Raw genomic sequence first — 16,208 nt, forward strand, 5'->3', positions numbered from 1 at the left:
TGTCTGATAGAAGATTCCTATCCATCTATCTCTGAGACTGTCATGAATATTGTAAGCACAGAATTCTGGGAAATTGAAGCAGAAGTTCATTTCCCTTTAGGTAATCTATGCATAATAGGTTGACCATTCTTAGATGCACATTCCATGCCCTGGTCTTCTAAAGCTACGATGTACTGAATTTGGAATCATGGTTTTAAAAATCATAATATACTAATTAAATTCTGTCATTATTTTATTTACAGAAATCATGGAGGTACTGGTAGATTGTATTGCTAATAAAAGTCAAATATGAGAAAGTAAGAAAGATTGCTCATGAATAAAAATAAAAACAATCAGGTGAAACACACCAAAACTATAAAAACAAGAATTCCTGCCTTCAGCAATAGGGTCTTAATCAAGTTCTGAGAGAGAATCAAGGGATGTGGCCATGTCTGTGTTATTTTGGGCGTCTCTGGATTACCCCAACCAACAACGCGAAGGGAGCTTTGTCTTGTCTGGCACTGTGTTGCTACTTATGTAACCTTCAGCATAACATGCACTAATATACAAATATTACATATCTATTTTTCAGTATGCCTTTTAATTAATACACTTCCCTCAGGTTTTTCATACCACTTAAGCATTCTTTATCTTTCTTCTCATTTCCACTCTGTAGCCCTCCCTGTTCCTTCCCCAGTTAAAGTACTTCCATTTCCCCCATTTGCTCCCTTTCTGAAGTTCTTGCTTCCACTTTGCCCCATTGTTCTTACATAACCCACCTTCATGACTTCCCTTAAATACCCCCATTTTCCTTATTTCCCTCTTGATATCACCTGACTACTATTATCCCCGTTTCTTGGGTTCCTTCTTCCCCTTTACTCCCCATGGCTAATTTCCATTTTCCTGGCTCCTGTGGTTATATCTGGATATATACTTACATGTCAGGATTTGGAGATAAGATATACAAATGAGAGAGAACATACTCATGTGTCTTTCTGAATCTCTCTTATTTCACATAGTATAAAAATTGCTAATTCCAATCATTTGCCTACAAATTTCATGGCTTCATTTTCTTTACTGCTGACTAGAACTGCATTTTAGAAAGTTGACCACAATTTCATTATTCATTCATCAATTGAGGGACATTAAGGTTATTACTATTTCTTAGCTATTGTGAAAAGAGTAGCAAGAAACATGGCTGCACAAGTATCTCTGCAGTAGGATAAGTCCTTTGGATATATGCCTATGTAAACAGATCAAATGATAGACTTGTTTTTAAGCTTTTAAGAGTTCTCAACACTGCTTTTCACAGTAGTGGAACCAGTTTTTAATCTCCCTGACAGTTAATTAGGGTTTTCCTTTCCCAGAACCCTCACCAGTATTTGGTATCATTTATTCTTTTGATCTTAGTCAGTCTGACTGGAGGAAGATGAAATCTTAAAGTGATTTTGATCTACAGTTCCCTAATCACTACCCAATTGATGAAGACAGGAAATGCTTTGAACATAGGACTTGGAGCAATGGAGCTGGAACTGACCTTGGACCATCCTCCTTAAAGACAAGCTTTCATAGCAGCTGAGGAAGCTATGCAAGCTGCTAAGGGAGAAAACCAATAGTCCACCCCAGGTATAAAGCCTAATAACCAAAACAATGAATGCTATAGTAAACTATTGATTTTGATGCAGTAGTGGCACTTTTTTCTTAGGTGTAATCAACAGATACTTAATTGCACACACCAATTGGAGGGAACCCATGTGTAGTACTGTAAACATAGCCAACTACATATAGCTAGAGATGTTACAGATTCAAGAGAAAAAGCTTTATCTGTCATATCACTAGACAAAAGTAATTTCTTACTGTATATTAAATGTTTCCTTATATTTACAGACAAGTATACCTCTTAACACACATCAAAAAAATCTATATTCTTCCAGAGTTGGAAACAACTACAGAGTTCCACAACTGGTCACATAGAGAGAACAAGTGTGTGTGAGATGTCCAACCCTAAATGACACATCTACAATGCAATCTCTGTACCTAAGCCTCAGGAAACATAGGGGTACAAGGAGCAGAGAGGATATTACTTTGTCTCTCAGTTCTCACATCTGTACAGCCAATTTTTACTATTTTTTTTACTCATGCAACAGATGGTGACAACACAGAAAGCCACAACTGGCCAGAATGTAGCAAATTAAAGACTTCAGAGATCATGTCCTCAGGTTGTACTCCTCTTTTAATCTTCTGCCACCCAAGGCTCAGTTACCATTACCAAAGAGAAAGCATGAAGACTGTAAGAGCCAAGGATGGTGGATGGCAACAAGGAAACAGGGTTTTCTAGGCAACTAGGAATTTGCTCATATGAAATTATAGCAATGGTGACAACATGTACAAGATTGATGCAAACCCCAGCCAAACAAAAACCCCAGATAGAACTAGGGAAATAGATGGGAAACCCCACTCTTAGTTGAGGAACTCTTGGAAGCTCATCATTGCTGGGTGAAGGACAGTTGGTTCTCTTTAAGTGAGTAATGCTAAATACCAGGCTCCAGGGGAAGAACTTACACCAAGGGTCATCTGGAGACACACACAGAACTGGATATCCCTTACCATATATGACAGAAAGTCACGTGAAATATACAAGGGGGAACATTTCCCATTCCTGGGAACTTCCAATTTGTCAAATAAAAGACTGTTGGCATTATTCTTGACTCTGCATTTTTCCTTTCATCATATCTCTAAACTTTATTGCTGGCTGTATTTTCAAGACACAGTCAGTATGACTTTTACTACCTTCCCAAATATAGTTCTGATCCAGAACATTGATCCCCATCCTAGATTAGTGCAACACATTTCTCGAATATTGGCTACTGAACTTGGTCCTTTACTGTCTATTCTTATATGGTGTCTTTTATTAATTTAAAAATGTAATGTTTGAGCCAGGTGTGGTGGTGCACACATTTAATCCCAGCACTTGGGAGGCAGAGGCAGGCAGATCTCTATGAGTTCAAGGCCAGCCTGGTCTCCATAGTGAGTTCCAAGACACCTAGGTCTACAGGGAGACCCTGTCTCAAAAAGATGAAAAAGAAAAGAAAAAAATGTAATATTTGTATCAGTCCTCTGTTTAAAATCCTTAAATGGCTTCCTACTTGCTTCAAAATAATGCAGATTTTGCAAGTGCTGCAGATAATATGTATGTGTTATGCTCACCTACCTGATTTTGATACTTACCTTAATCTTACCACTCCAAACGCAATGGTCTTTGTATTCTATTTTGCTCACTTCAGGTGCGTGTCCATTAATGACATAGCTGTTGTCATATTTTTTTCTAAATCCCCCTTCTTCCAGAAATATGCCAGAATATAAATATACAATCTGTGTAGTAGTTGTTCAGGCATCACATTCTGTAGGAAACCTACCCATACCTTTCTAGGTCTGAGCTTATATCTTAGGTATACTCTATTTCTAAGCCTCAAGTACTGTTTTACGTAGAGCATATCCCATCTTATTATGCTACATTAAATAATTTACTTTATATATACACACATATATTTAAACTATGAAAGCACTCCAAATATCTAGAAAAGTGAATAATAAAACTTTACTAATAGTTATTCACAAATGCTAAAGAATGAACTCATGGATAAGGCCCAAATTATATGAAAATAACACAGACATTCCTCTAAACTTCGATTCTACTATGAACGTATCCAAGGCATTTTACATTTAATTGTGTTATTGCAGTGAGGGAGCCAACTTGTACTTCTGTGTACAATGTTGGACAACATTTCAGGACAGTCCAGGCACTTGCTGGACTGAAGTGCTTTGATATGTAAGCTAAGTTTGAGGGTTTGGAGAGATGGCTCAGTCCTTAAGGACATTGGCTGTTCTTGCAGAGGACCCAGTTTCGATTTAAAGCACCAACATGGTGGTTGAAAACTGTCTATAACTCCAGTTCCAGGGGATATGATTCCCACTTCTGACCTCTGTGGGTACTGCATAGCAAAGATGCATCCACCTACATGCAGGCATTACACTCATACACATGAAATAAAAATAATACATTTTTAAGAAGAGATTGTTTCACCATTTGTAGAATCTATTAACAGCATACTATGATGGATATGGATAGGTTCAAATTATTAAACTTAGTATATGAAAAATACCATTTGCCAACATGTCAGATACATATTGCCATATGCTCTTAATATATAATGTCAAGAATTTTTACTAATATCTCACTATGCAAAGTAATAGCAAGCACTATCCTAGCCATTTCAGTTTGGAAGGAAGTAAGCCACTGTCTATTTAATCTTGTCAGAGACTCAAAAGCAGGTAGAATAGTTAAGAAAATGTAATGAGAAGAAAGGTAAGCTTCAGGTATGCCTGAGTTGGAAATCATTGTTATGCAAGGTTTTAAACAAGCCAACTAAACTAAAAACACTGGAGCTATTTTCCTTTCTGATTACCCTTAAGTATGAAATGCAGACAAAAATAAGATGATAATCGGTTAAGTTCTGGTTACTTTGTACTAATCATTACAGAAATTAATATTTATCTTGTTGAGCTATAACTAGAGATAAACATTTGTCTTTACATAATTTTATTTTGTAAATGACTGTCTTTGTAAGTTGTTTATTATGGGCAAGAGATTGATTTTGTGAGCAATTACAGATGATTATACTGAGAAATCTAATTTTACATAAAATGGCCTGAAAAATTGTCTACTGTAGATTCAAATTTCAGCATGCTTATGGCCCAAGAAAACACTTACTGATGATTTAAAATGATTTTCCTCATGAATTCTGACAATTTGATACTTTTCTAATATACATGTTATTGGTGAGATAATTGATATTTAGCAATTTAGAAACTTGTCTTTAGGCATTCAGTTAAGATGTGGTAACAGCTTAATTAAAATCTAGGTTTGTTATGCTTAGGAACACTAAGGACATTTTAAAGTAAAAAATCATATGTTATCTGAGAGACAGTCTGTATTTTAAATATGTATTTTAAATTTCAGGTTAAACCTCATAAATATGAAACAGAAATCTTGTATTGGAGAAATAGAAAATAAACTAAAAAAAAAGGAATGTACAAAATATTTTAATGAATAGCATATGTGTTCATACATATATAAACTTGTATAAAAATGATCATTTTAGGGGCTGGAGAGATGGCTCTTTGGTTAAGAACACTGGCTGTTCTTGCAGAAGACCCAAGTTCAAATCCCAGCTTCCACATGGCAGCTAACAACTATCCATAACTCAAGTCCCAGGGGATCTGATAGCCTCTTCTGACCTCCTTGGGCATTGCACGACATGGGTGCATTTACCTACACACAGGCAATACATGCATACACATAAAAAATAAAATAAAATAAATAAAATTAAAAAGATCATTTTAAGAGTTAGAAATATCAGATTATATGTTTGAATATGTAAACTTGATATCATATCTAATTCTTAAAAGTATGGAATTTATTTGTTTTTCAATAAATTTTAAACAAAATAAATCCTGATTATTTCTTTCCAAGAGAATATAAGAAATGTTGATCTTTTAATGATCGTTGCTTTAAAACATACACTTTTGAAGGAGAACTTTTCTTCAAAACTACATCCTAATCACTGTGATAAACATTCAATCACATTCCACTCTTTGTGGGTCTAGTGAACCAAGCTTAATCAACCTTTCAACAATCATGCATTTCTACAGTGGCAATATTCCTAAAACATCCAGAAAATGTGTAATGGTGCTAGAAATCAAATTGAATCATATCATATAGTGAAAGTAAGGTAAACCTTACAACTCAAAGATAATTTCCAATATAAAAGTGGTAAGTAAACTTTTACTAAATCATGGTATTTTGCACATAATTAAACTTTTCAAATTAAGAATAATCAAGCTTTCAATGAATTAACATGTAAGGAAAAACAATGGAACAAATCTAAAATCTTGTGTTTGTAACAAAACTACTTTTGTAGAAAGACAATGTGGAATCTGGTTTAACAGTATCAGCATTACAAATAGCAAAGCAAAAGCCATTAAAATAAGTGATATATTTTCCCCAAACACAGCTACTGAAAGACCAGAATTAAGGAAGAAATCCCTTAACTTTTAATTCAGTTATTTTTGCCTTACTGTGACATTGTCATTACCTTACCATAAAAGCTACCATCTTTTGTCCAGATCATATTTATAGATTCCAATATATTTTTAAGAGGTCTTATCACTGGAGCATGATACATGATTTATTCATGGCCGTGACAGGGCAACTCCCCCATAATAGCTTGTATTCAAAGACCCTGGAAATTAATAGAGTCAATATTATTCATAGACAATCTAGTAAAGGAAACCTTGTGAATTATATTAATAGCTTTCTTATCATCATAAAATTCTTTATGTCTCACAATAATTAGCATTGAAGAAGTCCAAACAGTTCTCAGAAATAGATAAAATCATCAACATTAGTTTAAATATGTGTATTATTCTTATAAATTTAGGTATATAGCACATAACCTCAACATATCAAGAAAGTCATTTACTTTTCAGAATACACTCAAAAATATAAATCTCATATTATTAACATATGTAATGTTTTTATACACTGTTACACAATTTTGTAATATTAAGAATCTAATATTTATTTCCTTTGTATCAATTATTATTTTGACTTATTTTTTAAAATTGTTTAGTTTTATTGTGTGTATATGAGTGGTGTGTGTGTGTGTGTGTGTGTGTGTGTGTGTGTGTGTGGTGTGTGTGTGTGTGCCATAGTTTGTATGTGAATCTCAGAGGACAATTTTGTGGAGTCAATTCAACCAATCCAATATAAGAATGACTTTTTAGTTTCTTTTTTCTTCTTCTTGTTTTTTTGGTCTTTTTGAGACAGGGTCTTCTTGTATCCCCAGCTGGCCTGTAACTCACTTTTAGACCAGGCTGGCCTTGAACTCACAGAAATCCACCTGCCTCTGCCTCCCAAGTGCTGGGATTAAAGGTGTGCACCAAAAAATTATTTATTTAATAACCACATGATTAGAAGAAGCATTTCATTACAGCATTAACATATTCAATAACAATTTCCAGAGCAGGGGCTGGAAAGATAACGCAGCAGTTAAGAACACTGGTTGTTCTTGCAGAAGACTGGGTTCAAATACCACCACCCACAGGGCAGCTAACAACTGTCCATAGCTCCAGTTACAGGGGATTTGACAGTCTCTTCTGTCTTCCATGGGCATTGCACAATAGGGGTTCACTTATACACATCCAGGCAATACACATATACACATAAAATAAACATAATAAAATATTAAAAAACAGTTTCCAGAGCAAAGATGCCTCTCTTTCAAAATTGGATGTGAGTTTTGGGGCTCAGAGATAAATTAATTCAGTTATACAATATTGAACTCAGTATAAACCCTATAAGATATAAAATTGAATGTGGTTTTAATCTTTAAAAAAGATCTCCATTCTATTTTAAAATATACTGTTTCATGCAGGAAAACTCATTTTTTATTCAATTAACACTTAGATATTTGCACATGTGTCTCTAATGTCTATGGATCTGAGTATGCTTTTATTAATAGACATAATCTGGACAAATGATTTAATTAACCCCAGCAAAACCACTTGGTTCTGATGACCATGGCATCTCATCATCAACCCGTTTGGTACTCCACTCATAGAGATATTTAATCAATGTGGGTATGGTTGAAAATCAACATATCTAAACACTGCAAGCAGGGAACCTACCCATTGGAAACAGTGCAGTTTGAACAGAACATGTGATCGTTGTTGAATGAGATACTAGAAGAAAAGACCATCATCTATTTAGATAAGGGTGGAGAGGAACTTAAATTTTGTACTTCCTCAATGAAGGTGGAGAAATCATTTTGAACAAATTATGAATACGGAACCACCTGGGCATACAAGTGAGAAAAGAAGGTGAGAAAAACAGGGTTCCAGATCAATCTGCACAGGGTGAAGACACAGACATCTCCATCTTCACAGGTTGAGGGGACCAAAGACATCATCAGGACAGTACTGGGAGAGAGAGGATTCTAATAGATAGGTAGAGGAACTAGTGTCATCTTCGTTCAGACCCACTCTTAAAAAATTAATTTAGACTCAATCTATTAGTTCAAGTGATTATGATGTTGGCATAATAGTAAATGTCTGTGTCACTCCAGTTCTACCATTCCACCTCCACTTGGATTCTAATTTATATATAAATATCAGGATATCTTTGAGGAGGAAGAGCCTTTATTGGCTCTGTTGTGCTTAGCTTGTGTAAACACAAAGCATAACTCTCATCTCAAAGGGGGTAAAGAGATCATTTATTCTGCAGCTAAATATGACTGATCATGACTGCAGAACACAAATTCAGGTTACTGCAAATTCCATGTTCCAGCATGGAAGCATTTTCACGAAGTTTATACAGTAACAGAACAAAAGAAAGTCATGCACCAAGACATTTTTAAATATATTGTTGGGTGCATTCAGTAGGAATGTCCAAGCAAGGTTGGGGGGGGGTGTGGAATTATGCTATCTGCCTGAGATGCCATTTGATGGAATTCTTAGCCTTTTGATTGGTGGGAAAGAGCTGATTCTTTCTACAATTAATGGATTCTATTAGTCACAAAATGACAGAGGTGGGCAAGGAGGGGCTATTGAGGGGGCTATAAATGACTCAAAATAATTTGTGAATAAGCTTTGCATCTGCAACATCCAAAACTCTCCAGTTATAGAAGTGTCAATCAGCTGTTCATGTGCAGGAATTTCAGTTGAAGATACAGGATAATTCTGGGAATTTCCCAGCACACATTAAAAACAGGGTCCTGGAAGCTCAATGGCCACCAACATTTCCAAGCCAGACTTTTGGGTTCATGTTTTGAGACTTGGGAGAATGAAATTCATGGATCATACAGGGTAAATTTTAGAAAGAAATATTTTAAATATAGGTAGATTAGAAGAAAGAAAGAAGGCGGAGCTACTGTACAGTAGGCGGGGTCTCTGGTGTGGGATAGTATTGAGTCTCACTACCTTGGAATATGGCCACTTGAGTAAAGTCAGTTCACTTCCCATTCTAGTGTTTGCTGTTGGGATCACTTATATCCTTAGTATGGCTTCTAGGAACTGGTACTCCTTAGGGAAACAGACAAACAGACAAACAAAAGACATGGGGGGAGGGGAAGAACTCTTTTCTAGCATCCATAGCTTCTGGCTATAGCAGAAATAAGATTTTGATTTAATTAATTCTGACAACTCTGTCTGTGGGAAAAGTCAAATCTTCTGGCAGGTCCAAGGACATTTCTAGCTATTAGCCAAGAAAGAAACTGGTCACATTAATTTTGAGCCTTTTATGCTAACCTTCCTAACAATTTCTAGCTCCTCTACTTATGACAATGATTGGGCTCATGTTCCCAGGTTTGCTCTGTGTTTTTTCTTAGGGATTTATTTCACTTGCCTAGTGCTTTTCTTAAATGATAATACAGTAATGATGAGTAAGTCTTTAATAAACTCAAATTACAATATTTTGAATAGTATAAGTGATACCTTGATGATTGTTGACTAACAGTCATTTTAATTCAGCAAACATTTCATTGATTACTAGAAAAACTTTTGGATTTATAAACTTACAAATTAAATTTTGGCTTGTTTATAAGTTTCAATTTTGTTATTTTAAAAATTTTATAGTATTGAATATCCACTGATCTTACACACATTTCAAAGCAGAAAAAATAACTATAACTACTGCAATTTTAGCTATTGCTTTGTTTTTGTTTTATTGAGTATTAATAATCATATAAGTTGACAAAGCCACTTACATTGACAAAAGTTTCTGTAGATATTTTACATACATATTCATAAAATTAATATGAAATTATTTTCATCTACCAATGTAAAATGTATTATATGTGTTATCTTATAATTAAAATATGTGGGAAATCATTTAGTGAAAGCTATACTTTTTTCACATTTGTTTGTTTATTATTTAATTTAGTCTATGTATGTGTATGTGTGTGTATGTGCCCCTACCATGACACATGCATACATAATAGAGGACAACTTGTGAGAGTAATTTCCTCCTTGAACATGTGGGCCTTGGGATTCAAATTATTCAGACTTGCCAGCAAATACCTTTACCTACTGGCCCCATTTTTTCTGGTATATTTCCAAATTTTGATATTAGAAACATTGTAAACAACAGTCCTACTCTTGTTTTCTTGTGCCCCTACCATGACACATGCATACATAATAGAGGACAACTTGTGAGAGTAATTTCCTCCTTGAACATGTGGGCCTTGGGATTCAAATTATTCAGACTTGCCAGCAAATACCTTTACCTACTGGCCCCATTTTTTCTGGTATATTTCCAAATTTTGATATTAGAAACATTGTAAACAACAGTCCTACTCTTGTTTTCTGTCTTTAAATTCTCATACATATTTTTTGCAGTTCTGAAAATAGAATATTTTATCTTTAGAAATATAAAATTATACTAAGCTTCTTGGGGAAACAAGGGACAAGTGTCCTTTACAAAATCAAAGAAATGAAACAAATCCATAGTTTTAACCTTTACCCCTCGCATCTTTAAGGCTTCTTTTAATTTTTTAACATAAAGCTCATGCTGGCTTAATTCTTGTCCCATAATTGGACGTTTTTACTTACTTCTGGTTTTAGCCAAGGCAGGCTCCCATGGCGAGTCCAGAGAGAAAAATCCTTGTTGAACGCGTTCCTTTGGGACGTCGTCTTCCCTCACTGGATCCTCAGTGTCCAGCCTTAATGTTGGGTGCAGATGTCTCATCCCACGAGACAGTCAACGTGGGAACCTGGAGAGAGGAGCAGGGATTGAAAGGGACAAGAGATGTGAAGAATGGAGACAAGACAGGCTTTCTGATCAAGGCTCATTTATTTAACATCTACACAAAGCTTTTATAGGGAAGCAGAAGGGGAAGAAGCTAGGTGGGTAAATTCCATTGTAACAGCACATTTGTTACAAGACCCTTGCAACAGCAGTAAATTCCAAAGTTAATTGTAAGTTCCAGTAAAGACCGCAGTTTCACAGTTCGCAGTTTCACAGTTAGATCACAAGTTACAATAAATTTTGCAGTCACATCACAAAGCCAGATGGTTCCACAAGATAGAGAAGTCTCTCAAGTGTGGTAGAAAAGGTCAGGGCAGGGTCAGGGCAGAAAAACATGTTTTTTACAGTGCCACCTGGTTAGCCTTTAACTGGGTCAATTGTTGATGCCTGCAAACAGCCTGTTTCACAGAAAATGGTTGCTGTTTTCTGGGGTGGGGGCCTACGTCTCCCCACACCTAAAGCCTGCTAAGAGATGCTCTCAGACAAGTACACAAGCTTAGAAGAGGCTCAGACAAGAAAAGTGGCCTGAAAATGGAGACCAGTCATTTTTCCTAGAAGAGGCAGAAAGCCTTTGAGTTGCCAAGAAGGGGCTCAGCTCAACTGAACTACATGGAAAAGACATTCTGCAATTTGTTGAACTTCCTGAAAATTGTGTGGTGTGTTTCAAGTTTCCTGCTTTTGTGAGTTGTCACCCATGCTTGGCTGGGTTTTGGTGATAACTGTCTTTTAGTTATTTATGCACCTGTAAGTAACCTTTCACCCGTACTCCTTTGTGATAGAATGTGTGAAGAGTCATGAGCCTAATTAGAAGGACAATGTAACCATAAATCCCTTAAAGAGGCTCTGGCCCTAAATTGACAGCCTGGCCTTGCTCAAGCATTATCAAATGGTCACTCCCTGGACTGAGGGAGACTGTTTATGCAGTCAACCTGTCTCCTTTAGTGCCCTAAGAAAGCTTGCCTGCCTGAAAAAATAATCTTGGGAGAGAGACCCTCAAGGATACTAGACCCAGGCATGGAGTTAACTCTTGCAGCTATGTTCAACAGAATTCCTATATGAGTGGAAACAGCCCCTCCTTTCAGGGCCATTCCCTGTTTTCTGAGGCGGCTGTACTTTGCTGTGTTCTCTAAATAAAAGGACACATTCCTTGCCTGCAGCAGGTCTGTCTCTGAATTTTCAAAACATTAAACTCCTTCCTTTTTCTTCTTTCCTAAATCTAATACTGTCAATATATAACTTCAGTAATATTAATTGGTACACCTGGTTGGATTTTGGTGGTATCCTTACTTTGATCTATCATTGGTTTCTTATGTTGGATAAATATATGTTCGTTCATGTCTCTCCAGGCATAGTGTCACACAAAAACTGTAAAAACATGGAAGTACCGAATCCCCAAATAGCCAAAGTCATATACAGAAACAATGCTTGGGTTATTACAATATCTGATGTCAAATTATAATTACAAAGACAGTGTGGACTGTCAGAAAATCAGGTCTGTGGAGCAAAGGAAAAAAAGTTAGAAATAAATTCACACAGCTATAGTTATCTCATTTTACCACTGAAGTTGTCAAAAATGTGCATTGAAGGAAAAAAAAAACACATCTTTTCAATAAATGGTGCTGAGAAAGCCAACTATGTACATTGGAGAAGAATGAAGTTGGATGCACTCCTTCAGTCTGTACAAGGTCAGTTTGAACTGGATCAAAGACCATGGTATAATTTCAAGATATAAATATCTTGAAAAAAAATGGCAAGAACATTCTGAGAAATAGTAGTTCAATAGAACAGTAAATTAGAGATAGCAAATAGAATTACATAAAAGCAAATATTTTTAGAAGTACAAGAGGATATCTCAGAATGAAATCAGAACTTAAAGAATGAGATTTCTTTGACAGCTATACATCAAAGTATTGATATCCAGAATATACAAAGTGTAGCAGGCCCCTGACTAAAAGGCATCCATCTTATCATCCTATGTGACTTGGCCTAGTTATTTTCTAGTTTCTCCAAAATTACTTACACCCTGTAGAGACCAGAAATTCTTAGAAGTTGCCACATTTCTGGCCAAGATGAGATAAGCTGTTGACTAATGCCATGTCTGCTTCTGTCCATGCTTGCTTGCTTGCTCTAGGGGGTCAATAATAATTTTAAACTTTTACTGACTTATGCAAATATGTGCTTGATTTTGAACCATGATGATTGGACCCTTGTATTCCCGCTTTTGAGAAATATCTGAGTATGTGTAAAAACTCCTTACAGATTGCCTTTGAGGATGCTCTCTGCACTCACTCCCTGAGTTCAAGGACAGCTTGGTCATTAATAAATCCCTCCTACCTCAACTTCAACCTTGTGGCTGAATTCTTTGCAGTTTTCAGACTATAACACAAAGATCTATAAAAATTAAACATTAGAAAAATAAACATTCTAATCAGAAAATAAATTCTCTAATGAAATGAATAGACAGTTTTCAACAGAAGACATGCTAATGACTGATAATTATCTTCAAATAGTTCCCAATGAACACACATTATATAGAGCCTTAGGAATATTCAAAGAAAATATAGATTTATATTCTTTTTTCTCTGTCTCTATATGTCTATACAAATGTGTAGTGATGAAGGTAACTCTCCTCATTACTAATTTTAATTAATATTTTCTATTAATCATGACTTAGTATTATAGTCTTTCACTTGCAATCACAGCTATTAAATTAGTTTGGTAAATGAACAAGTGTTCAAAGTTTAAAGCAGAATGTTTGTGGGAAAATGGATTTTGGAGAACTGAGACTCATGGACCATATCATTCCCTGTCTTGCTCATTAATTTATTTTAGAATATTTTAAGAATATGGTACATTGAAGTTAGCTATAGTCATTTTAAGGTTTTAACTTCTTTCTTTTTATCAGCACTCAATATAGTTGTCCTTAATATCTAGGATTGAGGATGCTTGCAAAAGTTTATTATAGTAGAAATAATTTTGAAAACTTTTTTTTTCCATTTAAAAAACGATTTGTAAGAATGTTTCTTAATATTTTCAGCTGCTGCATGTTTGTCCCTGCAGGTGTTTATATGTGTTTTTATGGAACATATGAAATAAATTAGACTTCACAATTGTTCTTGTTCTTCCATATCTTACTTATACAAGTACTAGTGATTAACAATACTGATTGCTGAGTAAGTGATAACAAATTTGGGAGTATTTAACACCTCTTTTCTGAGATGATGAATTAATATTTTCAATTTGTCCTCATAATGTCATACACAGGGATGAAAATAAATTTTACCACAATTATATTTACTGAAAAATAATCTAAAACATTTTATCAAGAAATATACATCAGTGTCTTCAAAGAAAAATGTAATTCTTCTGTTACAAAAGTCCTATATCTACATACTCTGTACTGTTATCATTGTAGGACCAGCTTCTGATGCATGAATTATTCCATCTAATCATGGTATAGACTTTCTACTGTCTAACAATTGCATTCTAGAGTTTTCCCAGTTTCCAAGTAAAATATTAAAATTATGTACATAAAATATACTTTAAAATCACATTGTCCCTGTGTTTTGATTGAATGAAATTTTACCACAGAAAATATTTAAAATATGAGTGGAATGGAAAATGTTTATTTCTACCAACATTAAAATATCTACAAACAAACTGCACAGGAGTTTCCAGGACAGAGAAGGTACTGAAAGGATTTTTTTCAGGACATTGTAAGATGTCATTTGTAACAAAAATCATTTTTATTCTGGGACACTCTCTTCTACATACATGTCAGGAAGGAGAGTACCTTCATTACATCTTATTCAAGAGACATTGTCAGGATTTTCTGAAAGACACAAAGAATTCTAGAAGATATTGTCTGTATTTTGGAAGGAAAATTGAAATAATATGGGCTGCTTTTTAATTATTCACCATATGAACTCCTGTCCAAGCTGTTGCTTTGAAACCAGCGTGTTCTCGTAGGTATTGTGGGACAGTGAACCCTATGAGTATTTATTATTATGGCCTTATGCCAGGTATGGATTCCTTTTTGTGCTGCCCAATAGGGACAGGTGAAAAGATCAGAGTGAACAAATCAGACATGGAAAAGTACTCTAGAAACACAGGCCTTGAATAAAAATGTAGATTTTTAAGATTACCACAAAGAATGTGACCATTTTTGTTTCAAAGTAGATGAAGAATAAGGTTATCACCTCGTCCCTGGAATGAGCTGAAGATACTTCCTGAAACTTGCACTACACAGCACTTACACTTGTATACACTGCTGGCATCACCTGGAGTTGAGAAGTTAAGCAGCACCCAGGCAGAATGTTTTCTAATTCCAAATGTTTCATTCTATTCATTGATAGAAATAATATTAATATATTTACTCTCTATACATCCAAACATTGTACGTGCCTAGATATGCTGCTCAATAAAAATATGTAGAACACATGCCATCATCTGCCAAAAGGTAAAGAAATGAAACTGACTTCAAATAAACTTTTCCAATGAAACAATTTCTCGAAAGTTTTTGAAGTTTACAGTTACTTATGAAATTTAATCTGCATTGAAACATGAGGTAAGAATTAGAACCATCCCCTAAAGAAACAAACTCAGATGAATTCATATAAAAATCATTTTCTGAGTAGTCTGTGTAAATATTTCAAGGCAAAGATGTTTTTTTGGCTGAAGTTATTTTAAAAACATAAGATAAGATATAAATTTTCATGAACTGAAGCAGTGTTTGTTCTCTTTTCATCTAATTTGCATGGATCCCTGCCAATAAGAAGTATCCTTTGAAGCCTGGCAGTAATTGTGAGAGCTGTGTTGATTGTTTCAATTGTTAATTTCATGTTTTACTACAATAATATGTTAATTTTTGTGTTCTTTTTGAAACTTTCTATTTTGATTTTAAATAACTCATTATTTGAAAAATGTCCAAGGTTGTATATATTAACAATTGCGTATATTTTTATGTAAATACTGGTTTGCTGTAGATAGACATATTCTCAAATAATAGGTTGTTAATTTTTAGTTACCTGACTATGATATAGATATAAATTGATAAATATACTAAGCTTAATGTGGAGGCAAATATGAAACCTTAATCAAAGATAAATAAAACATGATCTCAAGTACACAATGACTATTTCCAGGATAAGAGAAAGAAAATGTGAATTGTCATTGAGATATTCATGTTTGGGTATTAAACTTTTCAGATCATATTATTCTATATACAGTGATTTCACTTCCCACACAGCTGAAAGTGTGCATGCTTGAGTTCAGGGATTTTAAATGAATTTTTTTCAGCTTTAGAGAGTTATCATTGACTTCCTAGATCCACACTTTACAAAAATACTATATATATTTAAAACTA

Source organism: Nannospalax galili, unplaced genomic scaffold (assembly GCF_000622305.1).
Source record: "Nannospalax galili isolate Female #2095 unplaced genomic scaffold, S.galili_v1.0 scaffold1180, whole genome shotgun sequence".
NCBI lineage: Eukaryota > Metazoa > Chordata > Mammalia > Rodentia > Spalacidae > Nannospalax > Nannospalax galili.